This window comes from Lissotriton vulgaris, chromosome 2_1 (assembly GCF_964263255.1).
Source record: "Lissotriton vulgaris chromosome 2_1, aLisVul1.2, whole genome shotgun sequence".
In the NCBI taxonomy this organism is placed as follows: Eukaryota; Metazoa; Chordata; class Amphibia; order Caudata; family Salamandridae; genus Lissotriton; species Lissotriton vulgaris.
Window position 1 is genome coordinate 346,407,456 of NC_141687.1, and position 26,966 is coordinate 346,434,421.

The following is a 26,966-nucleotide window of genomic DNA, read 5'->3' on the forward strand; positions in this document are numbered from 1 at the left end:
ATGGGGTGAAAGGGTGGATAGATGAATAATGGATGGATGACTGAAAGGGTGGATGGAGGGATGGATGAGTGTAATGATGGATGGAAGGATATATGGTGGATAGGTTTGCAAATGGTTTAATATGTTTGGATATAAATGGGCACATAGATGAAAGGACAGAATAAATGGTGAAAGACTGAATAATAGATAAAATAATGATTACACCTTGTAGCACCCATTATCTTAAGTAGCATTTCCTATACATTGACTTTCACGTTAATATGAGTCATTGTCTCTATATAATGTGTGATGTAACGCACTCCAAAACCCTGCCCTACATAATTGGGATGAGTAACACTATAAGAGAAATTAAATACACATGAGAGACGGTCCAAGTGAAGACGAGGGGCACCATTGAAGGGTGATAGCAAGGCAGGACTGGCCAGACCGGGCATAGGGTGTTTCCCTGGTAGGCTGGAAAGGGGGGGGGGGGGGGGGGGGGCGGTTTTGTTACTGGGGGCTGGTACTGCAAAGTTCCTTATATGTCCAGTAGCTTTCAATCAACAATAAAAGCTGCTTCAGTTATATTCAGGTGTGGTTCACCATTGTCTGGTAATTAATGTACAATGCGAGATGCAAATGTTTTAATTGTCTAAGGCAGCAAGCTGCAGCCATAGGGAAAAACCCTGAAGTGCACGATTGTCTCAACCTAATATAAACCTATTTTGACTTGTACTTAGATGGTTGTCTATTTACTTACATATATACTATTGTGCGACCACCTCTGACGTATCTGTAAAACCTACCTTTTGTCCCGATGTTTGGTCCTGAATTTTGACCTTTTGTCCTGAATTTTGACCCTTTGTCCTGAATTTTTACACTCACCGTCCTGAATTTGCACCTATGCCAGTTGGTCACCCTATGCTACCTTATTAGGATTTAAACAAGAGACTTGAACGTTGCAAGCTTTTCTATGTAGAAGGCATGAACTTTCAAACATATTTTATTATGATTCACACCAGTGACCTCCTGATTACATACATCATTCCAGCACATACATTGACCACCTAAGCTACCTCACCAGTATTATACTGTGTTAGTTGCTGGGACACACAGACCACTGCAGCAGACCACACACACAAATCAAAGTGTGTGGCCTATACTTGGAAAAAAGGAAGTCTGCAAAAGCGCACAGCACTTTCACATCGGTGACATTCACACTCCCAGGTTTAAAAGTGGCAAGCGGCAACCCATGTTTGTCACTAGGCGTAATGCACTCACAGACACCGAGGGCTGCTACAAAAATTCACCCGAGGCAAAGGGCGGGGGAATAGGGCTAATAACATCTCATTCATGCGATGATCAGTGCTCCCCGTCTGCTACACCCATTGTACAAGGTGATGCTAAGGCCCATCCTCTCTAACCTGACACGGTCACTGAACTGCACCCTACCTCGGCCTGTACTACAGTTCGGGTTAGTAAAACGCTCCCTTTCCAACAGGCGGCAGCACAGACCGAAGCGTGGGAATCCCCAGTAAACACCGCCTGGAATAGCGACTCACTTGCAACTGGGGCAACGACTTCCGGCCCACCTGGGCGGTCACTTCCAGGATTGCAAAGCGATCACTTCCAGAGCCGTGTCATCTTTTCCAGGCGGGCCCTTCTCCTTTCTATCCAATGGGAGGCTTTAAGGGGAGGATCTGTCACCCGACCCCTCCTAGTACAACCCTCGAGCGTGTCAGTCAGTATAAACTAGCATTGCCATTGGCTCTCCTTGCCTTCAGTTGTGAAGTACTGTGTGGTCAATAGCAAAGCAGAGGCAATCGGATTTTTAAGACCGGGAGAAGGGAGGTAAGTCTGGGGTTCGGCAATCTTTGATTGAGGAGGATTGGTGTGTGTGCTGCGCCTGGCTGCATTGACGATTGTGTATTTTTTTAACTGAAAGGTCGCATATGTGGACCACTTTATGTACACATTGTCCTATGTGCTCGGTTACATTTTTTCTCCTGTGTTCGCTTTTGTTTGTTCTGTCATATCTGCAGTTTCTCCTCGCCATTCAGGTCTTTTTAAACTGCAGTTATTTTCCATATTTACTAACGTTCCACATATATTTATTTTTCCTCCGTTGCTTCATTTCTTCTCCAGTGAGTTCTTGCTCTCTTTTTCAGTCTTACGCCCTTTCTTTTTATTTCTTTTTTTTTTCTCATATCTTAAAATTCTCCCCTTTTCATTTCAGATGCATTGCCATTGTCCTCAGTCTAATCGCGAGATCTACCTACATAATACTCACCTGTGTACATCATTTACATGGCAACTCTTTCACCACAGAGCCCTGACGGTGTATGTCCTTATCTTCTAAGAAGCTCCCCACAACTTTGCACAACTCAGACTCTTACTCTGCACAACTCGGGCTCTTGAGAAAAATACATCTATACCCCTCAGATCTGAGACTTATTATATCCGCCTCCACACCTCAGGCGCTCCTTCTACACTTCCCATTTCAAAGATGGTCCTTCTTGTGCCACCAGTCAACAGCATGAAGAACTATAATGCATCCCTGCAACTTTCAGTCCTGTGAACCTCTTCCCCCCTCTACCCTCCTGGTATGGTAGCTCGACTAGATTTTCTGGTGAAAATTGACTCCACCACCAGCATTTGGTGGAGAAACTGTCTCACTTTGAGTAGTCTCCTTGTTTAATTTTTATACAGTGCTGCTGAATAAGAAAGCACAGTTCTTATTTGTGCATTGCATCATGAGCACAGAAACTAACCCCAGCACTCCACCGTCTGCTTTAACCGGTCGGCTAGAGGGTATTCAATGCACAACTGTTTCTATCACTCTAAATTCACTTCCTGTGCTACTTCACTGGCCCTTCTTAGAGACTGATCTCATTTATATGGCGCTTCAAATCCTATGTACCGCATTGGAGCACCTTCCCAGACTAGGAGCAAGCTTAAATGTGGGTGAATGAGTGTTTGCTTAGTTATGGGCCAATGTGGGAAGCGTTTTTCTGCCCTGTGTGAGTGACCAGAGAGGAGCTCTTATCTTGTCGTGCGATGCACAGCTTAGCAATAAGGTGCGTGACAGGTGTGAAAGATAGTCTTTCCTATTTAGGGTCCGTTGGCCCTGGTTAGCTCTGCAGATCCTCTGGGAGTTAACAATTTTCAGTCAGTCGATTGCAGTTCTAGCTGCAGCAGAAGGCGTGCCAAGATGATGAGTAATGGCTCGAAGTGTGTTAATTGGTAGGGGCGGGAGCAGATGATTAATCGAACAGACGGGGAGTATTTAGTATGGATTCAGACTTTCATGGCAGGACTGTGTTAGACTTCTCAATTTCACCAGTTGAAACCATTGGACTTAAGCTACTGTGAGTACCCATCCATCTAGTGTCAAGTGGCCACACTTATGTTACTGTTAATCTATGCATGATTAGCAGAAGAGATGGAGAATGTTTATTCTTGATCCAAATCTGCAGGTAAATAACCATGTTAAAGTCCTTCATTTTCCACCCAACAGAGCCGTCTCTCAACCCCTGAGTACCAATCCACTTAGTATAGAGTGTTTTGGTAGGTGACTCATGAAGGGTTAAGATGGTTGAAGCAGGTGTTATAGTTTCAAGAAGGTTTGGTTGGTAAGTTGCTCATATTTGAAACTAAGCTCATTAAATGGCCTTTGTATGGAGTTTTGGCTGCTCAGTGTGTCCTAGATGCGTGGCTGTGTTTGTCTTCATGGTGTGTGCATCTGTGCTTACAGGTGTCGGACTGCCACCAACCATAAGTAGAGTGTCAATAGCTAGAACATTAGTAAAGAATGTAAATTGGTAATAGTATAGATGTATGTTTACTAGGATACTACTGTTTATCTGAAATGTTAAATAAAAACCCCAATAAAACGGTTATAAAAAAAAGTAGTGTGTCAATAAATATTTGTCCCAAGCTATATATTGGCATTAATAGACTGGGACTTATTTGAGAAACAGCCATGTTTCTCCTTCCTTCTGAACTTTAAACGTTCCAGACTACTGCCAATTTTGTCTGTCATGGAGTTCCCAAGATTTGCCACTTGGATTAAAAAGGTGCTTTATGTTTTTTTAGTGAGAACAGCGATCCGTGGTGCTAACCTGAAGCGTAGTGTCAAATTTTCTAAATATTGTCTGGCTTTTTAGCTGTGGGTATAATAATCTTTTTCCTTGAGGGGCTCCTGGTGCCTGGTATACCTGCAGGTCAAAGCTCATGTCTCATTTCTCTGCATATCTCTCTCTTCTGTAACTGACGGGGAGTGACTGCTTGTCACTCCCCGTCTCTCCAGTTGATGGCCCTATCTCATATGACTGTCTCCTCTCTTCTGCCACTAGCATTTTCCTTCCTGTCACTGCTCTCATTTTACTGCCCCTGTACTGATATTGTCCCAGTTATTGACATCACACCTCTCACTTGCCCCAGCCATCTTGTGTGTTTTTGCCCCTTCACTTTGTCCATTGTCCTAAAATAAAAAATTGCTTTTCTTTTACTAAACAAAACCGAGAAAGTGGCAATTACACCATATGGTTCAAACAGTTACAGAGCTGGAACAGATGTACAAGGGGTTAGCATGTTACTGAAAACAATTCATAGTCAAGTAATCAAAGGGGCATTTGTATGAGCTAGGAATGCTACATGGTTATCATCCCGTCACATCTCGGAGATGGCAATCCCTGATGTTTCAGATAATATTTCAAAGTTCACCGACAGAGCAACATAGCCATGCTGATGTTATCAACCCTCTCAGTTGTTTTCACCATCATAGGACACTCTTTTGCAGGAGTTGCATTAGACAGTTCAAGATACCGAAGGTAAACCGGTATATTCACCTTTTTTTTTATTTTTTTTAGGTCCTTTCGACTGGGTCAATTCTGTACCTTTAATGTAGTACGTGACTCAAGAGAAGTCGCTTCCCTCTCACCTGCCCCTCACTTTGATCAAATACCATTATCACTTATTGAGGAAAGGGGTCTCATTTTGTATTTGCACACTGATTGCTATCACATTCTAGACAATCCATATGGATCTCCTCATCAATCCACTAATCTTTGTATTGGCTCGTCAGGGATCGAATCCCAGACATGCCTCAGCTAGATGCAGCTGAAAGGAGCCAAAACCAAAGTCATCCTGTTTCAGTAGCATAAGCAGTCGCAACCATCTGCTGATTTATGGTGGGATGCCTCATTTTTATTGCCAAAATGTCACGTGACATAGAAGAATTTTGAAGTCTTTTTTAGAAATGCATGTATCTATCGAGACAGAAATTGTATTTATTCCTAAAAATATAAGCTTCTATCTGTGTAGGTTATATTAACAATTTGCTTCATCCAGCTAATCTCAAACAGACAGTGGCAGGGTCATTTACCAATGCAGATTTTACTATGCTAAGGTGATGTATATAATTTGAAAATCGAGGAGTTTAGAATAGGCTCTATTAGTTTGGACCATTTGTCCACCTCCAGGTGAAGTCTGCACTGGCTGATAGTGGGGGCCCGAATTTCATTCAGCTATGTGTATTTACTCCATAAAGTCACTTGGACACGAGTTCTCCAACACCTTCAGGAATTTATCTTCTTTAAAAAAATACAATTTTACAATTTTTAGAAAAGGACCTTCTACAACCTGCCATGTCTCAATGGGGGAAACTTGGAGGTCGAACGTCTTTAGCCTTTGCCACTATATTGTGCAATCCACTTCTGTTGACAGTAGGGTTTGAGTCTTCGAATCAAATGTCCCAGGCCCTGCTCTAGACAACTTTGTTTTCTGTATAAGTTTGGTTATAATGTTGAAGGCAACTGGCACCCAACTACTAAGGTTACCAACATGTTGAATACACCACATGAGTGTTTTTACTTTCTTTATTACCTATCTCTCCCAGGGTTAGATACAAATGGCTCCCATACACAGATCTGAATTATGCTGTCATTCGCCCAAAGTCCGCTAGATAGGTTACTCCCTAGTGGATAAAATGAGGACCAATTTTGTGCTAATTATCCAGGCAGGGTCTGACGCTGTCATTTGCTGCCTCAAAGCTGCCACCACAGAGCCATATGAAAACATTACAAACAGGGGAAAGGCCAAAAGTCACAGGTTGCCATTCCTATAGCTGAGTGCACTGGATTTTCATCCTTACATGCTGGCTCTCATTCTCTAGTTAAGTGGTGGAGTCTCGGCTACTCCACGATCTAACTCACTCATCAATGCCCATACTCTTTTCTTGTGTTTTGCTTAACACTTCATTCCTGTAATTGGTATATCATATTTCTACGATCTCTTAATGTACCAACTCCTCTTGGGAGCACTTGGCCTTGAGAGTGAACGAGTAGGTGAGAAAGCACCTGTTGACTGACTCCAGCTCTGTAAATAGAGGGTTGATGGGTGAATGGATGAATAATAGGTAGGTGATGGTAGACGGACTCCTACACAAGTTGGAGGTCTGCTTAGTGTCACAAATGCAGATTTGATGCTTGTCATTGCTGCAAGTAGTACTTGTAAAAAATACATTCCACACCAGACATTAGATGCTACAGGTTTTGTAAGATGCTGTTCTATCTGTTTCCTAGGCCGGAGTGCTTAGCACCACGGCCACTGCTTGTAAACCAGGGGACAGTTTCATAATTTTATCACTGGTTCTTTTGAACCAGTGGTCTGTCATTGTCTTGTAATTGTAATTAATTGTGCTGTGTTCAGAAACATGACCTGCTTAAATGTTTATGTTCCCAAAAGAAGATCACACATTTTTTTGCTGCACTCGTAAGTTACAATCCTATACAGTTCATAACGTATTTTGTGGCCATCAGTACATATACCACCACCCATTACTCTGATGTACTTTTGGAAAGATTTTGGTCGTTCAATAGGATTGGTCTACCTTCATGTGTCCCCTTAATTGTGGTAGCAGCAGTGCCAAAACTTCACAAGTCAATAACGGCCCTGTAGTGTTGTTAGTTCATTGTAAACACTGTTGTTGGTCTGGTGACAGTACTAGCAGTGGCGGCTGATTTTTGCCAGCGGTAGGAAGGGCTGGTCGTGGGGGTGGTTGGGTATGGAGTGAAAATTACAATACACTTACCTGTCTGCTGCCGCCGCTGCCTCTTGATCCTCAGCGCCCACTTCCAGGGCAGGAAGCTCCTGGCTCCCAGCCTCCCAATAGCCAATCAAAATGCTGCAATGCAGTGTTGTGATTGGTCTGAGCGCCGTGGACCTGCGCTCAGTCAGAGAATGGGAGGATGGGCATGTTCTCCATGCAGCCTGTAATGCAGCCTGCATGGAGAACATACAAAGTGCGCATGAGGGTTTTACTGGCCCGAGAGGCCGGGCTAAGTATCATGCGCACTAGCAGTGGCCAAACCACTCCTAACCTGGCCTGCTCTCTGAGCCAAGCAGCCTATCTTACCCCAGCTGAGCAAGCATGTAAACTTTTTGTTATAATAATGAGTTATTATCATTTTATTTTGACCTTTTTGACCTTCTCAGTGGGGTGAGGCTCCTCCGCATTAGCGGAGAAGCTGCCACCGGGCAGTAGTCCAATGAAAGGGTCCAGTGTCTCCTAATGCACAGGTTATAGAAGTACTGAGTGGACCTGCTCTTCTTCTGATGTTTGCGCTGCAGGATACGAGGCCTGGGGTTTCTTCATCAAATGGTAAAACTCAGGAATCCGGTTTGTTCTTGTCCTTGCAGGATCTGACTCAGGAATCAGGCTTGTTCTCTTCATCGTAAGACCTAACTCAGGAATGAGGTTCATTCTGGTCATTGCAGAGTCAGATTTAGTAATCACGTTTGTTCCGTCATCACAGGGTCTAAATCAAGAATGAGGTTCATTCTCATCATCATAGAATCGCACTCAGTAAAGAGGTTGTTCTCGTCATAACAAGGTCTGGCTCAGGAACCCTATTCCTGCAACCTAACGTTATTTAATCTCCCCCAGCCTATCTCGCTCATCAACCCTTCCCCTGAAACCACACTGCCACCATTAATGATCACACCTGACTGGTATTAATATAATCTATCACAAAGTAACTGGAGTAAATGAGTGCATTGTTTTTTTCTTGAGCATACGTGACTAATCACAATAACCAACATTGAACGACTGGATTAACCACTAACCTTGGGTCCCGGAGTAGCATGGTACTTGCCGTAAAGTGCTACTACAACGCCTCGTTAGGGGTAGTAAGCACTATATAACGGCAATTACAGTTGAGTATCATTTTTGTCACTGCAAAGTCTGACTCGGCAAGAAGTTAATTCTGGTCATTGCAGGTTCGGACTCGTGAAGGAGATTAGTTCTCACCATCGCTGGGTCTAACTCTGGAGTGGTGTTCTCATCATTGCAGATAGGTAAAAGAGAAGCCAACTTAAAGATGCTTGCCACATGCACAAGAGGGCCATTGTGCTGCAACGACCCTAACATGTATGTAGCACAAATCTATGGTGCTCCGGCACTCGCATGGACACCTGATGTGGGGGTTTATGTGCTTATTACTTTTAAAAACCTAAATAACCGGTGTTAATAAGACTCGGCTCATTAGTTGAATGGAGGTTATGCCACATTAGTGGGGACTCGTTCTGGGGCCATGCTATGAGCACAGTGACGCATCTGAGCATGAAGTAAGTATAGGAGAGCTTCAACAACAGACTCATGCCTCAACTTACTTTGGCGGATGCTGCACATTCCAAAACAAGTCCTGCTTTTATCTGTAGTGGGGCTCGTACTTGAAAGCATTTTGTCGAAGGAGCTGTAGTTAAGGTCAGTACAGAGTTACTCTTAAGTGGTTTTAAATTGCAGGCCCGTGAACAAGTTTACTGTTTTCTTTTTGTATTGTTTTAAGCAGCAGGCGTCACATTGTATCCTTGTGTCAATGTTTGGCGCACACTTTGGTTTGTTTTCTTTTCCTGCCACTTTGATTTTATTACTGTTTCTCTTGTGTTCTCCTGCAGCCAGCCTCCTGTGTTTCGGGGAGAGTTAGCCTTGAATGTCCTTTGCTGTGCGGATTGTGTAGTCATAGGCGGTGTACGCTTTAATTATGCCAACTAGTGTACGCGGCGGTTCCACCTAGGAGAGAGCTGGGTCAGACAAGCTTGTTAAATGCCTTGGCGTCTGCCAAGCCACTCCAAAGGCCGTCACCTCCACACTGGGTTCAAGGCGGGTTCTGCTGTGTTAACTGACTTGGCCTTTGTCTTGTGTCGCTGTTCACTCTCCGGAGCAGAAATTTGTTTGTTGTGTTTACCCTTTGAAAGAGGAATTCTCGTTCCTGAAATGGTAGACATACTTACAGACCCAGGAAGTGAGCTCCACTTATAATTACCCGAAAACCCTGTTTGGTATACAATTTCAGAGCCAGTGACGTGGAACTGTTCCAGTAGGGTAGCCATTTTCAAGCCATTCTGATGAGAAGAGAGGGAGGCTTCTGACCCCCTTCCTAGTCCACTCTTTTTGTCTTCGTACCCGCCCTGTCTTGGACTAATGAAGGGACCCATCTGAGTGTGGCCTCGTGGCCACGGGTTCGAATCCCGGTGGGCCCTTTTAGCCTGTCATCTTCCTGTTGTGTATAAATTGAGTACCATTGAGTAACAGCATTGTGGCGTAGCACCAAGAAACCTGTTGGGGTGATTGAGTGCTTTACATTGCACACGTCATGTTATGTGTTATCTATGCCACCCACCTCTGTGGGCTGCAAGATAGAAGTACTGGACGGATTCCCTATCACTCACTTTCAAAGTGTATCATCTTTTGTTGTTGTTAATGTGAACAGAGAGGAATGCCAATGGGGAGCCATTACATATCCTGAAGCTTACACAGTGCTCCTTCCTGCCAGTGCATACATTATTTGTGCCAGTAAAGCCCTCTAGAAGCGCTTAGGTTTTTCATTGACCTCTTGTACATAGGGGGAAAGGAAATGGGGTCAGCCTATTGAACGTGATTAAAAAATTCGGCCCAGGCCAGAGGGAAAAAGAGGGTAGTTAGTTTGGTTCGGGTAAAGCAGGGGCTCTGCTCCAAAAAACAGGATCTAATTCATTCTGTTTTACTCCTAGGAAAATGACGCAAAACACTGTGTGGAGTTGCCTGCTCATGGGTTGTTGATGTTAATGTGTTTTCTCCTTCTGTCTGGCTCCTCTGTTCTGCAGAAACATCTTTCATGCCTCTGTCGCCTCAGAGTTTGGTATTTGTGGGTCTAGTTGGGAGTGTTCTGAGTCATTTCTGGTGATGGAGGCTGGTAAAGGGAAGGTAGCCTGGCATCAGGCATGCAGTTATCAAACAAAGGTGCCCGTGTTACCTCTCCTTTGGCATAACAGTGTATTGTACCTTTAACCCCACTGTGCCTTTCCATCTGTCACACCGGGGTCAAGCCCAAAGAGTATTAAGCATTTTGGTTGTGGTTCGCACCCATGGGTGTCTCTTGGCGCCAGACAGCCTAGTCGGGTCGAATCCAGAATGCCATATCCGGATTGTGAACTTTGGGGAAAAAATCTAATACATTTTTAAATTTGGGGACTAGGTGGCAGTGCTTCGATATATTACTCAGAAGAAACCAGGATGAGATGTAGTGCAGTACAGCACTGCTATAAGGTGCATGTTTCACCAGGAGCCAGTTCTGTTTTTTAGCCATTACCATTTTGCCTTTTTGTACTTGTAATTTCTGCGTTGCCATTGTAATGACCTGAAAGTCCCAGCATGCAAAGTGCTGTCAGCTAAAAGTGACAATGGCTGAAGGTGTCACACATGACCTGATACGTTCTGTCATCTGTGCCAATACCACGTGATTTGTATGGCAACTAACCTCGATGAAGCAAGCACTGATTTATAATTTGGGAAGAATACTCCTCTCCAATTGGCTTAAGAACAGATGGATCATATTGAACTACAGTTCGTAGGTATCCAGCATGCAGATGGATTTGATGGTATTTTTCGAGCTGGTGCCAGCAGGCGTAATGTAACAAAAGTGAGGAACAGCCACACAGACCGACTCAAAGTGGCACAGACAGGCTTCGCTCCTTCAGCAGTTGAGGAAAGAGCTTACTTTCTTCTGGGCGTATCAGGTCACTTTTTTCTTTGTATATTGGCAGGAACAATTGTATTCCTTAGGGCATGTATGTGCACCACATGTACACCCATGCTTATTTCAGGGGTGCAACAGAGTGTCTGCACCCTTGAAATTATTCTCAATTGGCGATTAGCAAATTGAGAATCGCAAATTGAGAATAATTTCACATTCATTCCTATGGGCCTCCTAGCCCATAGAAATGAATGGGAAATTATTCCTTAATTGCGATTAGGAATTTGCTAATCGCAATTAAGAATTTTAAGAAATCTCTAAAAAATGCTGATTGGGCTTCCCTTTCTTGCCCCTTGCAGGCAGATGATACTCAAATGGTCTTGTTCTCTTTCTTTCTGTCTCTCGCTCCCTCCCTCATTCTCTCTCTTATTTTCCGAGTCTCACATTTACACCTGTCTACTTACAATATTGTCTCTGTGCTCGCACTTGCTCAACTCCTCTAAATAAACAAATCCATAATACTCTGATGTCTGGGTCCTAAAACCTTGTGCTACTTTTCAGTTCTGGTATACGGTTTTCGAAGGCTGCCACTGCAGCCAGGGTTTAGGTGCCATAAAATTCAGAAGTCCCACCCGATCTTCCCCTTCCATAGAGCCAAAGATGTCATCAACATACGTGTCATGAGCAAGATGGGTTTTCATGAAGTTTTCTGGTCAGTCTACTCTAGTAAATATTCTCTCCCATAAACATAGGAATAAACCTTTCTACTTTAAACTTTATTAATCCCCGCCCCCAAAGGTTGAATATGAGAAATGTTGTCTGATCCAAGCATTCTGTCCGAAATAATATTTAAAAAATAGATCGTGCCATTGAGTGAAGGTAACTGCACAGAATGCTTACGCCAGATAATATGCTGACAACGATATTCTAGTCCCACCACCCAGCAAATCACCCTCCACCCCTACCACGGCATATACCAAACACCACCTATTAATACCAAAGGGTTTGCCTGTCTGCCAGACTTATGTCCCTGCACAAATTACTAATACTGGTTTCAAAGTTTTTGAGTAACATACCTACCCCAACATACCTCTCCTAGACTCTTTTATCTCTGGTTTGAATGCATGTTTTGCAACTCTTGCCCTCACTGCTGCTCTCAAACCAAACCTACCGGCACATCATCACTAGATGTCCACCCACTAACCTGTAAGCAACCACCTCCCTCCTCGGGATTAAGAGCACCACTTATGTTCTTATGAACCTGTTCTTTACTTGGAACAGCATTTGTCCTAGTAAATTAATACAAATGGAATTCCTCGGGATGTGCCACTCCACCCCGGATTTTGCTTGAATACAATCAAATAATAAGGTTTTGCTGATGTCTTCCCAGCCTCCAGCACTTGACATTTTGTGTGTTGTAATCCGTAGTGCATTATCTTTACTTATTTGATAAAGTGCTGTTGTAGTTTCTTGCTGCTTCTCCAGGGTTGAAGCATTTATTAAGGTATGTATTCTTACTGCTTGGTGCCTTCTCTTTAAGAAGGTTCTAGCGCCGGGACGCCCCGTTGCTGGGGCAGCTGTTTGCGCTTTACAAAATGCATAACATAACATAACATAACATGCAGAAAAGTTCATATTCCCATCTGTTGAGTCTTTTAAATGTGCTTTTCCTGTATATCTTTAAGCCTTCACCATGTGGTTTCTGTATTAAGAGTGGTCAGGAAACATCAGTACCATCCTTTGTTGTGCATGTTTACGCTTCACTCCACCATGTCGGAATGGAAACCGACCGACTAGTAGTTGCGGTTCCATCTGACGAATTTGGATGTGACCCCCCTAGAGGCGGTGGTCGTAAACATCCATTGCGGCTTGTGCAGAGGCCGGAAAAGGGCTGCTGCACAACCCGCATTGGGAACATGGATGTTTACAAACATCCATGCACTGAGTGCCAGGCACCATTTGATGCCTGGCATGGGGAATATGGATGTTTTGGGGGACACCATAGGTGCCCCCCGGGCCAACACAGCGGAGGCCACGGAGGGACGGGGGCCCTGCTAAGAGAACCCAAAGTCAGTTTCTGACAGCCCTTTAATGCCATTGTAATCCCTACGGCGGTGCCGGTGTAGGCGTCGCCCGGTTGTAGGGGATTACTTTCTGACCGCTGCCCCGACAGGCTCCTGGAGCCTGTCGGAAAAGCAGCGGTCGGTCCCTCCGTCCCCTAACTCCGACTGACGCATCAAACTGCGGCGGTCGGACTGCATAGCTAGATGTCTGTCGGTCAGTTGCGGTCAGACCGACATCATAATAAGGGCCTTAGGGCCAGATGTATGAAGCTGAAATGGGTTCCCAAACGCCGAAATTCGCAGAATTTCAGCGTTTGCGAACTCATTTGAGCAAAATGGTATGTATGTAGCAAATTTCAGTGCAAAATAAGGAATTGCAAATTTGCGATTCCTTATTTTGGGATTGCATTTAAGGAATCTCAAAATTTGCGATCCCTTAAATGCAGTGTATGAAGCAAAAAAATTTTGCTAATTGTCCTTAAGGAATCGCAAATTAACCACCAACTTCAAGTTGGTGGTAATTTGCTAATTTCTTCAAAAATGCCGATTTTTGCATTTTCAATGTGCCATGTGATGCACATACATGCCCTTAGGGCATGTATGTGCACCACATGTGCACCCATGCTTATTTCAGGGGTGCAGCAGGGTGTCCTTTGGACACCCCTGCACCCTTGAAATTATTCTCAATTTGCGATTAGCAAATTGCGAATCGCAAATTGAGAATAATTTCACATTCATTCCTATGTTTAAGCTTCAAATGCAATTTGACTAACTGTTACTTGCCAACACTACAGCCCTCCCCTAAAACACCCATCATTCATAGAGGGGACAGAAAAACTTAGGCAACTCTTGCTGAAGCATCAGACCCGCAACTCGGCACAAAAGGTGTATTGTTGCTAAAGTAATGTTCCGCGCACTTACCAATGCCCACAGATACAACAGAAAACATCAGGTTGTCTACATGTTCCATCTCGCACGCAACACATTAGTAGAGCCTTAACATTGGTCAGAGGATGGCCATTTAAAACCAGAATTAACCCAATGTTCAAACCAGTGCCACACTACATCTAAAGTGTAGAGAAAGAGAGAATGGCCGTCTGTCCTTGAACTCAACTCAAGCCAGGAGGTGTTGGACAGCCATTTACTTTGCGGAACAAGACAAACAATATCATTCTATTGCTCATGCCTTATAAAACACACACCACAAAGGCTGTTCAGAGTCCGACATTAGAGGGCATGGATGCACCTTTAGAGGGTCCAGATAGTGAATTATGTCAGATTAACTCTCTAAACCTAAGCACATGTCATCACACCAGGCAACATTCCAGAATGCCTATAGCTGATAATTGTTATTGATTCAGGACTGGGTAAAAATTACTGTTTTTCTCCTCAATGGGTGACCTTTCTAATCGCAAAGTAACTATTAATTAGCAATATGCCATTACACAGACCCCCAAAAAATGATTACTGTCATTCCCATCATTGAGAAAACCAGGAACTCTGCAAAAACAGACCTGGCAGAAATGTCTAAAATGTAAAAAATGTCCCATGAGAATAAGGCATAAAATTGTTGAGATAAAAAGGACAAGTAATATCAGAAGACAATTTTGAAATCGGCTGCTGTAAATAGGTGGGCTGTGTTACCGCCACAGACAAACTGGTTATTAGGGGTAGAATCGAATCTGTAAAGACTTTGGATTCCTTGTGGTGCTCACCCTGTAGAAGACCTGCTTTGTTTCTCCACCCCTGGAGGTCACTATGCTTGATATATCTTACATTTTATGTCATAACGTCTGCACAAATCTGTACATCCGTTGGAGTCTTCTAGTGACGATACAGATTAAGAAGTTGCAATTTGTTGGTGGATGATTTCTCATTTCATTGTTTTAGTGTTGAGCTTGAAGATTTTGAAGCTTGAGAAATGTGGACTTGTAGTTAAAAAGTATTGCTTTTCATGTGACCACTTTAAGGCAAGGCGGAGTCGGATAGACTCTTGACAAATGTTCTCTTCTCCTCTATAGACATTTTTCCATTGAATTCAGCAGATGCAACTTTCAAAGTCTTAGTCCTTTTCCTTTTTTTTGCATGAACAGTAGGCTGGCAGAAACAGAAAGGTAAAGGTCTTGTAACCTAGACCTCAAAAGAAATTTTATTAACTAGTACTGACCTATTGAAAGCATTAGCTATTGTATTTTTCTGTAAAACAGTGCTAGCCGTCTGAACATAGTGCTCCAATAATCCTGGGCTCAGAAACTCTTGTTCATATTTCAAGAAATCTGCATTTTCTGGGTGCTCACCCCAGATATTTCACCTTTGCTGGTCTCTATATTTTTGCTGTTTTTAGAACTCTGTGCATTTTACACCTGCTAACTAGTAGTAAGTGACTGTGCTCCCCATTTAAACATGGTCCAATTTGCATATTCCTAATAGGTTTCTTTACCTTGTGCATACGTCCCAACTATATAGTACAAAAATGTACCTAGGGCATTTAAGTTAAATGCTAATGGAATGTTGTACCTATTTTGGCGTCCACTTGAGTGAAAATGTAAAACATGACTTCATGTTTACCATTGCAGCCTGATAGTAGCAGTCTAAAAACTGCAATTCAACCTGTCAAAACAAAGCCTTTTTGATGGGTCGAAATCTACTTTTTAAATATTAATAAGTTACTCCTATATAGGCTTTGTCACCCACAAGACCATCTGCATAGTATTTAAAAGTGTAGGACATGTAGAAGTTTAATGTTAACACGTCTTTACAGCGACTAGCACCCAAAAGCTATTTTCACTGTGGCAGGCCTAGCTGTTCTATTCAGAAAACCAGAGTACTGATAAAATCCTAATACTGTATCTCAGGAATGGGAGTAGCTTGAAAAATAACTAAATAACTGTTCTTTAATAGTTATTAAAAAATTATTCCAACGGTGAAGGCAGATTTTTAAATAATCTTAGGGAAGAGTAACATTTAGAAAGATACCTTTTCCGTGCCTGAAGTTCCTGGAGGCTATATTTTCATTGATCTCCCACTTTTGCCAGTCAGTTATTAGCATCTGAATAGGTGTGAAAAAAGTTGCCAAGAGCTTCCCAGGAGGAAACAACAGGCTAACTTGAATAGGCAAAGATGATTCCTCTGAAGCTGTCAGAATATTCAGGGTGGGGCTGTGAGCAATCTTTTTGACTTGACCGTGTCAAATCCTGCTTGAATGTCAAATCCTGCTTGACTGGTCTAGTGGGTTTTACATGTAACAATGGGGGCACATCTTAAAGTAGAGAGACAGGATGCCAAACCATTCTTATTAATGTGCTGTGTTCTGAAAAACCCTACGTTTGTTCTATCAGACTTTTGTCTCTGGGTTTATTGTGAGTGTAGTGACTACCCCAAACTGGAATTTAGTGTTAGATTGGGGAGGACACTAGGATATCCACAGTGCAATCCCTATGCACACCCCATGCCCTCAGAGCCAAGATTTAGTAGGACTGATCACATTTGCCATCTTGAAAGTGCCCAAAGTGGTTAGGATTGGCCCAGGAACTTTTACCCCATTGGTTACGGCATGCCCAAGTGCCCCTCTCACCCACTATCTCATGCAGGCTTAATGTGGCACTTCCAGGCACCCACTCCAGACCAGCCCACTCCTGGACCTGAAGAAGATCAGAAGAGGCCTGAAACCGGTGTCTGGGACCTGAAAAGGGCCCTTAAGGACATGACCTGCTTTCTCTTGTACCCAGGACAAAGAAGTGGACTCCACGGGCCAAGGGTCAAGAGGCCTTTTCATTCAGTTACCCAGCTGACCATTGAGAACTGGACCTGCTGTTTGGCCTCTGCCTGACACCTTGTGAGTGTCTCCCGTAAGATGCTGGTGGGCTTTAGAAGTGTACTCCTCTGATGGATTGGGCCTTAACGGACTAAAGTCAGAAGAAAAGATGTTTGACCAGGATATAGCTTACGATGTTTACAGCTAAAGCGCGAGTTCCACAAATTGTAAACGACAATGCATTTTATTTATGGGTTTTGAAAACCTGAAAGCGGTACGGGCTGCTTACAGGTTTTCAAAACACATAAATAAAAGGCATTGTCATTTACAATGCCCGTACCTCAAACTCTTGCAAATGCGAGACTTATTGCATTCCAAAAGCTTGTTTGATTTGAGATGCAGCACTGCCTTGATAAATGGGCAGCAGCAACAAAGCCACCACTTACACCTGACAGATAAATGACTATCCAATAGATAAAAGCAGAGGTTAGTGATACAGCGCAGCAGCAAACCACTGATATTTCCCGGTCCGGATGGGGCTTAACACTTTTTGCAGTATTTAATAGTTCAGTCTGTACTGTCCAACTGAAGCCCCCAATGAGCCCCTAAAGCAAGTCTTAGAGCTGCTCAGAATCACGCTGGCAATCTGCTGCACTAGGAGACCATCATCACACATCCATGTAGACACACAGTACCCGGCATTGGTTGATTCTGTGCTAAAACCATTTACAGTGGAATGGAATAGGCCAGATGCAGCTAGCAATTAATAAAGGTGTAACAGCAGCCAGTCAATAATAAAATGCCACTACTGGCACCCGCCCATTGGTGCAGACAGTCCAGAGCTGGCATCCACACCCGGAGCCATGCAGTAAAGAGTCTGCATTTGCCATTAGATGTTCTGACTTGCGTAAACCAAGAAGGCTCACTCCTTACCTGTTCTTGAGTAACACCTTTTTTATGACGAGTGATAACTTTATCTAATATTGCCACACACTGTGGTGTTATTTTTCTAGCTGTATGCACTTCTGCTTTTGGTAAGGCTCGTAGTGTTGTGGGTTGCTCTAAGTATCATGACACTGTACTTGCACATTAACCGAATTCTAGTTTTGTGTCAAAGGGAAGTGGGTAGGTTTAATAGGTAATGGTGAGGTTAGGCTGTGTGAGTGGAGTGGAAAGTAAGTGTGTTTGTCAGGAAGTGGTTTGATTTAGTTGTGGTGGGCGAAACCAAGGAAGCCAAAATTAGATTGTCATTTTTGTGAGGAGGTTGACGGTGGAGGGGTGGTATGGGTTCGTTCTTTGGAAGTTGTGTAATTCTATAGGATGGTAAAGTGGAGATGACAATATGCATCCCTATGTGTCTAGAATGAGCAACCAGTAAACTACTGTACTGAGGTGCAGAATGGATTAGCCTAGCGTCTGGATTTGTAGAAATTGTAGTTAATGGATGATGGGTGTATTAAGGTTCAATAGATTACGCTACAATAAAACAGGCAAAGACCAATTACTGCAGAAATTGCATTGTGCTATTCTTCAAAGTTGAGAGTTGGAGGACCTTTGTAGATTCTGCTTCTGGAAAGCACAGGAGAAATATTTTGCCAAGGCTATGAAAGACATCTGAAACTTGGAGTCTTACTCATAAGCTTTTGACATTGTGTAGATGCCCAGGCAAGTGCCCATTTAAAGAGCGGGACACACCTTTGTGTTTCCAGCAGTCTGCTCTCTCACTGACTGCCAGCACCTTGTCCTTCACATTTAGCATGGGCCACTGGCTCCCAAAGATGGTGACCATCGCCCCACAACCCCTTAATCAAACGAGGAGTTTGGTACAATAAACGGAAGTATAGAATTGTTAACTATGGGAGTGGAAAAAAGGATACGGATCCCTGAGAGGAATGCTTAGTGGAGTGCTACTAGAAGCGATATAGCAAATTTAGCTAACAGAGACGAGTAGTAACTCTAATTTATATTAAATAACGACTTGCTAATTCAGATGAGAAGTGGGCCAGGATTTATTCAGTCCGACTGTGAGTGCGTCCACATTGTACCTAATGTGGTCCTGGTAGTCATCCATCACAAATTCCTTCATCTCTTGGCAAGTAGGGACTTTTCATGGGATTTTACTACACGGTAAAAGCCTCGTCTAGGTTGGAGATGACCCCATGTTTAAACTTGACATGGGTTTCTCCATGTCCGATCCCAACCACCTACAATGCATCCTGCTCAACACCCGCTCGGTCCACAGACACGCCATCGACCTCTGGAATCTACTCGACACCATCTCTCCGGACGTCGCCTTCCTAACGGAAACATGGATGAATGCCTCATCAGCTCCAGACATCACCATTGCCATCCCGGAAGGCTATAAGATCATTCGCAAGGACCGTACCGGACACACAGGAGGAGGCATCGCTATCGTCCATAAGAAATCCATCCGCATCTCAACCAGCTCTGACGTCAATCTCGCCAACTCTGAACACCTTCACTTCCAGATCCACATCGACCCCAAAACCACACTCAGAGGTACCCTCCTCTACAGGCCACCAGGACCCCGCGCACAATTTAGTGAAGACATCACGGACTTCATCACTCCACACGCACTCCCCTCAGAGGACTACATCCTTTTGGGAGACCTCAACTTTCACCTTGAAAAGAACAACGACCGCAACACCACCACCCTTTTGGACAACCTCGCAAACCTCGGACTTAAACAACTTGTCTCTACCTCCACCCACATCGCAGGTCACACACTCGACCCTATCTTCACCTCCAGCAAACATGTCTCCTTCAGCCACACCACAGCTCTCCTTTGGACTGACCACAGCTGCGTTCACTTCACCTACAACAAGCCCACACCCAACAACCACCACCATCCCACTCTGCAAAGAAACTGGAACAAAATCACCATCGACCAGATCTCCTCATCGCTTCTTCAAAACCCCCCCGCCCACTCCTCAAACCCAGACCAAGCAGCCACCAACCTCACCCAATGGTTATCCAACAGCGCCGACATCCTAGCACCACTGAAAAAACGACAAATCAAACTAGGCAACAAGAAGGCCTCCTGGTTCAACGATGACCTTAAGAAATCCAAGAAACTCTGTCGCTCCCTCGAGAAGGCCTGGAAAAAAGACCCAACCACCAGCACCAAAGACGCCTTCAAAAACGCCACCCGCATACACCACCAACTAATCCGAAGCGCCAAGAAAACAGCCTTCAAGGACCGTCTAGATAACAACGCCCACAACAGCAAGGAATTATTCAACATCGTCAAGGAATTTACTAACCCCTCAGCCAACTCCAACGACATCACCCCCTCTCAAGCCCTCTGCGACTCCCTAGCCTCATTCTTCCACAACAAAATTGCAGACATCCACAACAGCTTCGACAACCAACCCGGAGACCAACCCACCCAATCCACTGCAGGACCCCCTCCCCCCCTGAACATCCTCAACGACTGGAAGCCAATCTCCACTGAGGACACCATCCGTCTGATGAACTCTATCCATTCAGGATCCCCCACAGACCCTTGCCCTCACCACATCTTTAACAAAGCAGACTCCATTATTGCACCGCACCTCCGAGATGTCATCAACTGCTCCCTCAACTCCGCAACCTTCCCGGAATGCTGGAAACATGCCGAACTCAGCGCCCTCCTGAAGAAACCCACAGCTGACCCCACCGAACTCAAAAACTATCGCCCTATCTCACTCCTTCCATTCCCGGCCAAAGTCATCGAGAAAGCTATCAACAACCAGCTCGCCGCATTCCTCGAAACCAACAATTCCCTCGACTCTTCACAATCCGGCTTCCGAGCCAAGCACAGCACCGAAACCGCCCTCATCGCAGCAACAGACGACATTCGAACTCTACTGGACAATGGAGACACAGTCGCCCTCATCCTCCTCGACCTCTCCGCAGCCTTCGACACGGTCTGCCATAGCACCCTTCTACAGCGCCTCAAAAACATCGGTATCCAAGGAAACGCACTGGAATGGATCACCTCGTTCCTCTCCGGAAGAACGCAGAGAGTCCGCCTTCCACCATTCAAATCAGAGGCCACTGAAGTCATCTGCGGCGTACCCCAAGGGTCCTCACTCAGTCCCACCCTCTTCAACGTTTATATGAGCCCCCTCGCGGCCATCGCACGCCAACATAACCTCAACATCATCTCCTACGCCGACGACACTCAACTGATCCTATCACTCACCAGAGACCCTAACACGGCCAAAACCAACCTACACGAAGGAATGAAAGAAGTAGCCGAATGGATGAAGCACAGCCGTCTGAAACTGAACTCAGACAAAACAGAAGTCCTCATCTTAGGTACCTCCCCCTCCGCCTGGGACGACTCTTGGTGGCCAGAGGCCCTTGGAAAAGCACCCATCCCGACGGACCACGCACGGAACCTGGGCGTCAACCTGGATGCCTCACTCTCGATGAACAGACAAGTCAACGCCGTTTCTTCATCTTGCTTCAACATTCTTCGCATGCTCAAAAAAACATTTCGCTGGATCCCTACCGAAACTAGAAAAACAGTCACCCACGCTCTGGTCACGAGCCGACTGGACTACGGAAACACCCTCTACGCCGGCATCACCGCTAAACTCCAGAAAAAACTACAACGCATCCAGAACGCCTCAGCCAGGCTCATATTAGACATCCCGCGTAAAGAACACATCTCTGATCACCTGAAAAACCTCCACTGCCTCCCCGTCAATAAGAGGATTACTTTCCGGCTCCTAACCCACGCACACAAAGCACTCTACGAAATAGGACCCGAATGCCTCAACACACGACTATCCTTCTACACCCCTTCCCGCCAGCTACGATCCTCCAACCAAGCCCTTGCCACTGTACCTCGCATCAACAAAACCACCATGGGAGGTAGATCCTTCTCCTACCTAGCAGCTAAAACTTGGAACTCACTTCCCACTCACCTTCGCCTTACTCAGAACCACCTAGCATTCAGAAAGCAACTCAAAACATGGATATTTGACAAGTAACCCCCCACCCTTCTTCAAGCGCCTTGAGACCCTCTGGGTATGTAGCGCGCTATATAAATCTATTGACTTGACTTGACTTGACTTGTTGAGTTTTTGGGATGCTTTGAAATTCATGCCTCTTGCAGTTGGGTTTTGGATGCACCCTGCCCATAATGGGGTAGTGCATCAAAATGCATAATTCATGAGTGGAATATTAGTTTCCTGGGATTGCTTGAGTCTTTGGCTCTTCGCGACAGGAAAATGTAAAGGTTGATATCCTATGAGCTCTTGATTGTAGTACAGTTTTATTTTTTCAGTCGTTGGTTCGCACTGTCCGCAGACAATCTCTGCATTGGGTTAGAGTGCTTTAGGTACAAGGAGACCTTGAAGTTCAGGCAAGGGCCAGTTCAAATCCAATTACTGTCTCTTGTACACACACTACAATGGGGAATGTCTTTGATACCACACCAGGGCTAATAGAGGCCGCTTGTGAATGTGGACATTCGTGCTGCTTAAAGGTGCAGTGAAGTGGTCTCTGACTTGCCTCAGATTCGTGTTCAAAGGGGATGAGCATTTGCACAAAGGAGTCCCAAAGTGTACAATTCAATACGACTGCAGAGCGAGTATGCTTGCCAAGCATGGCCACTACTTATAGCTATTCAACTGGTATTCAAATTGTCAAACTGGGCAGACTGTTTGCTAATACACCATGGCAGGCAGTTCCCTTCATAGGTAGGTCTACAGTCTTGGTTAGGGCAATCAGGCTGGAGTCGTTTTTTTGTTGGGAAATTCTTCCAGGCTGCTGACAAGTAGGCTGAAATGCAGACTAGGGTACTTACTAGTGGCTGAGATTAATCAAGCATTCCATTTAACACTTATTGTGCTGTCTAAGGGAATATCCCGAAGTAGGATGGTGATGCCCAGAAGTTGGCCCTGCTGTGCAGAGGACTTTAGTCACGCTTCAAGGGCGAGGGCCAACTAACAGTCAGGAGTTTCTTCTGTTTCATTAGGTCCCGCCTACACAGCGCATGCACTGTGCTGCGAGACATATGGTTTACAATTCAGTGGGCTACAATCCGTTCACAGCATACCATTAGTTGTTTCTTTTGTCACTCTCATTTGCAATCTTTTGATTGTTTAGGTCCCATAGGCTTTTCTTCCTTTCGTCTGTTAGCACCTCCTTGGAGAATGGACCAAGTAAACGTGTTCTTCCTCGTTGTTTTGCAGCACACAATTTTTTTTTATCTTTTAAGCGTTTTTTTAATATTCTTGGATGTGCAGTGAACTTTTCTACTTTTAACACCGACATCTATGCCACTCTACGTCATGCCACACCACACAGTGCCACTCTATGGCACTCTAGGCCACTCCACTCTGTGCCACTCTACAATGCTCTACTCTACGCTACTCCACTCCACACAGTGACACTCTACAGCACTCTACCGCTCTACAAAACTCTGTGCCACGCTCCTCTACTCTACGCCGCTCTCCTCAACTCTACACCACTCTCCTCTACTCAACTCCACTCTGCTCAGCTGTACTCCACGTAACTCTACTCCACGTCACTCTACTCCGCGCAACACCCTCTGGGCATGGGGAGCAAAAAAAGAGGGATTTAGGCCCAGCTCTCTGTATTGGGGTGAATGTTTGACATCGTTCAGCATTCTGTTCATCAATTGTTCTTTTTGCATTACTCCACTCTATGCCACTCTCCTCTATGCCACTCCACTTACTTTTAGTCATGCTGAACAGCAGCCACTGAGCTGTACAACATGGATAAATGACATTGGCAAAGCCAATCACTCTCATGTAGGCAAGACCTATTGGCCATGCCAATGCTTATTTTTAGAGGCAAATTGGCCTTGGAGTTCAGTCTGGATTGTACTTTGTGCAGCGAGGCCAAGAAAAATGTACATCTTGCTGGGCCCTCTTTGTAAAGATGGACGAGCTCAAAAACAATTAACTGAAACATGACCCAGAGTAATCACCATTAATTCGGAGGTTCAACCCATCGCTTTTTGTGTTGACTAAGCAAGCTCAGGCATGTCTGCAATTCAGGTCACTGTCGAGGTGTAGAGCTTCCTCCTAACTTGGTCCCATGTGGAGGTGAATTGGCAGCACAGGGCTCCAACTTCCGGGAAGGATTCTTTAGGTTGATACCGGTGTTGCAGGTGTAGGCCTTCAAAGAATGCTTCCCTTATTCATTCCAGAAGAGCTGGACATGGCTCCTGCTCCCCAACAGCAATGAGTTTTGTTTAGAATGTTTTAGTGTGAGTCACTCGAGAGGGCATTTTTGCACTCTCCCCATAGACCCAGCATAGGCCACATAGGGAGCATGGTTGATTAGAAGGTGTGTATTTCAGCCTCAAGCCAGATCTTTCAAACCACTCCCTGTTGGTCTTGACATGAACATTAGAGCTTCAAGGGAAACGAGAGTCACGACCAAAGACTAATCTGTTAGTGGGGAACTGCCACTAACAGATTACTATAAAAGTGGGCCCTGCGCAGCGCAAGGTGGGCCCTGCGAAGCGCAACGTGGGCCCTGCAAAGCGCAACGTGGGCCCTGCGCAGCGCAACGAGGGCCCTGCGCAGCGCAACGTGGGCCCTGCGCAGCGCAACGTGGGCCCTGCGCAGCGCAACGTGGACCCTGCGCAGCGCAACGTGGACCCTGCGCAGCGCAACGTGGACCCTGCGCAGCGCAACGTGGACCCTGCGCAGCGCAACGTGGACCCTGCGCAGCGCAACGTGGACCCTGCGCAGCGCAACGTGGACCCTGCGCAGCGCAACGTGGGCCCCGCACAGCGCAACGTGGACCCCGCACAGCGCAACGTGGACCCCGCACAGCGCAACGTGGACCCCGCACAGCGCAACGTGGACCCCGCACAGCGCAACGTTGACCCCGCACAGCATAAAGTGGACCCTGCACAGCACAATGTGGGCCCCGCACAGCACAATGTGGGCCCCGCACAGCACAATGTGGGCCCCGCACCGCGCAACGTGGGCCCCGCACCGCGCAACGTGGGCCCCCGCACCGCGCAATGTGGGCCCCGCACCGCGCAACGTGGGCCCCGCACCGCGCAACGTGGGCCCCGCACCGCGCAACGTGGGCCCCGCACCGCGCAACGTGGGCCCCGCACCGCGCAACGTGGGCCCTGTACCGCGCAACGTGGGCCCTGCACAGCGCAACGTGGGCCCTGCACCGCGCAACGTGGACCCTGCACAAGCAGTCTGTTTGAGCTCTTCACCCAGGCATAGTACTAAATAAGTACAAAGACTCATCACCCCTCCAGCTCCCTCGGCGTTGCGTTGGGCAGACAGAGAAGTGTCTGCCTCTGTGGGCCGCAGTATCATGCTTGAAACGAGCTTTGTGTACTTGTGTGGCATTGCACGGCACGCTGTTCCTGGTCGTGCAGGGCCCCCATGTCAATGAGTTCTGGAAACCCTGACGTGACAGGCCATCAAGAGAGCACGGGCTTTGTGCTCAAACGCGCTGCTCGTTTCCCTTCCTAAATAATTGATCGGGTGGCGAGTTGAAAGGCCTACATGTGCACTGGGTGTGCAACGCCTGGTAATTGGCGGAGCTGCTTCATTACATATGCAGGCGGGTGGCGTTGGGTCCCCCTTCCCTCTCCCAGGTCAGCCAAAGACTGGATAGGTTGGGAGAGGCTTGACTGGCACGTGAAGCCTCCACTGGCTGCTATCTTGCTCCCACATTGGGGCTTCAGGTGGGCTTTCACTCCCAATGTATAATATGTGTCGACACTGATATAATAATGTATTACTCATTTGGAGGGGGAAATGTACGTCTTCAAAAATGTCTGTGTCTCTCTATTTTTGGGAAAGCCTCTGTGTTCGAAATAACCCTCAATGTAATTAGAAAAGATCATGGGCCTGATGTACAAAGGCCTTTTGTATTTCTTAATGGGCCGAATCGCAATTTCGGCCCTTTAAAAAGTGCTAAATGGGCTTTTCATATGTGCAAAAAGCCAGATATACGACACATTTCACCGGTCGCAAAAACCCTATTGGTTACATGCATTTTCCTATGTACCAACCATATTTTGCGAGTTGGTAACTTATTACCGACTTGCAAAATAGGATTTGTGAGTCACTATTAGGAAGGGCATCCCTTCCTAATAGCGAGTCGTACTGGTATGTATGAATGCTCTGCGACCTGGAATGCGGTCGCAAAGCATCCTTGATAGGGTCGCAATCGACCTGTCAAATCAATATTCATGAGGCCGGTCGCACTTTGTGACCCATTGAGAAGGGCCTTTAATCACAGGGATGTTAGCCTGCTGGGCTCAGCAGGCCACCATGTCTGTGATTGCTTTTTAAATAAAGCATTTTTTTTAAACGCAGCCCAGGATGCATTTAAAAAAGAAAAATGAAAATGTTCCTTTTTTCTTTTTTAGGATTCGGCTGTGGGTTTACTGCCTGCTCTTAAAAATATTTGCCACCTACATTCACAAAGGGTAAGGGGTCCCTTGGGGACTGCTTCCTGTTTGCGAATGGGTTACCTTCTCTTTCACGGCGTTAGTAATATATGAATGTTTCGTGACCGTATTCCTGTCTCAAAACATTCATACATGCCCAGGCGACTCGGTATCAGGAAAGGACGCCCTTGGCACGCCCCTTCCTAATACCAACTAACAAACCCTATTTTGCTAGTCAGGGATAGGTTATCAGCTCGCAAAATGGGGTTGGCACATGCTATAAGCTGTGTTAGCGGTATCTAGCATCCCGAGTCTCCATTTGCGACTTCTAAACACGGTCTAACATGTAGCCCATGGTCTCTAGAGCTTCAGAAACAAAGACTCTACAGGTTTCAGGAAAAAAGAGAGTTTCTTCTGAATGACCCTGTGTGTCTTTGCCGTAAGCCTCTGTGACTTAAAGATACATCCCTTGTCTTTGGGTTAGGTCTCATAGTATCTGGGATTGGTCTCTGTCATTAGGACAGTTTACGGCATCGTTGGGGCAGGTCTCTTTGTTTTTGGGATAGGCCTCCAATTGTTGAGATAGGCCACTACGTCTTTTATTTAAGTATTGCATCCTTGAAAGGCATATGTTTCTCCTTATCTGGCCTTCAAACTGCATCACTAGAGAGATGTTGCATGTGCTAGTGAGTGGGCCCCACAGGTTTCGCACATCACCAGAAAGATGGCGCTTGTGC

At 45.6% G+C, this 26,966-nt stretch overlaps 1 protein-coding gene and 1 long non-coding RNA gene across 3 annotated transcripts in view; one reads left to right on the top strand and one right to left on the bottom strand.

The window, feature by feature from the left end:
- LOC147730321 (uncharacterized) overlaps positions 1-26,966 on the bottom strand; it is a 280,470-nt gene that overhangs the window by 55,175 nt on the left and 198,329 nt on the right. The gene's annotated exons all lie outside the window — the stretch shown is intronic.
- MYO18A (myosin XVIIIA) overlaps positions 1,753-26,966 on the top strand; it is a 778,205-nt gene continuing 752,991 nt past the window's right edge. For both annotated transcript variants that reach the window (XM_086955115.1, XM_086955123.1), the window contains exon 1: positions 1,753-1,830. The gene's annotated coding sequence lies outside the window, so the exon portion shown is untranslated. The remainder of the gene's footprint in view (positions 1,831-26,966) is intronic.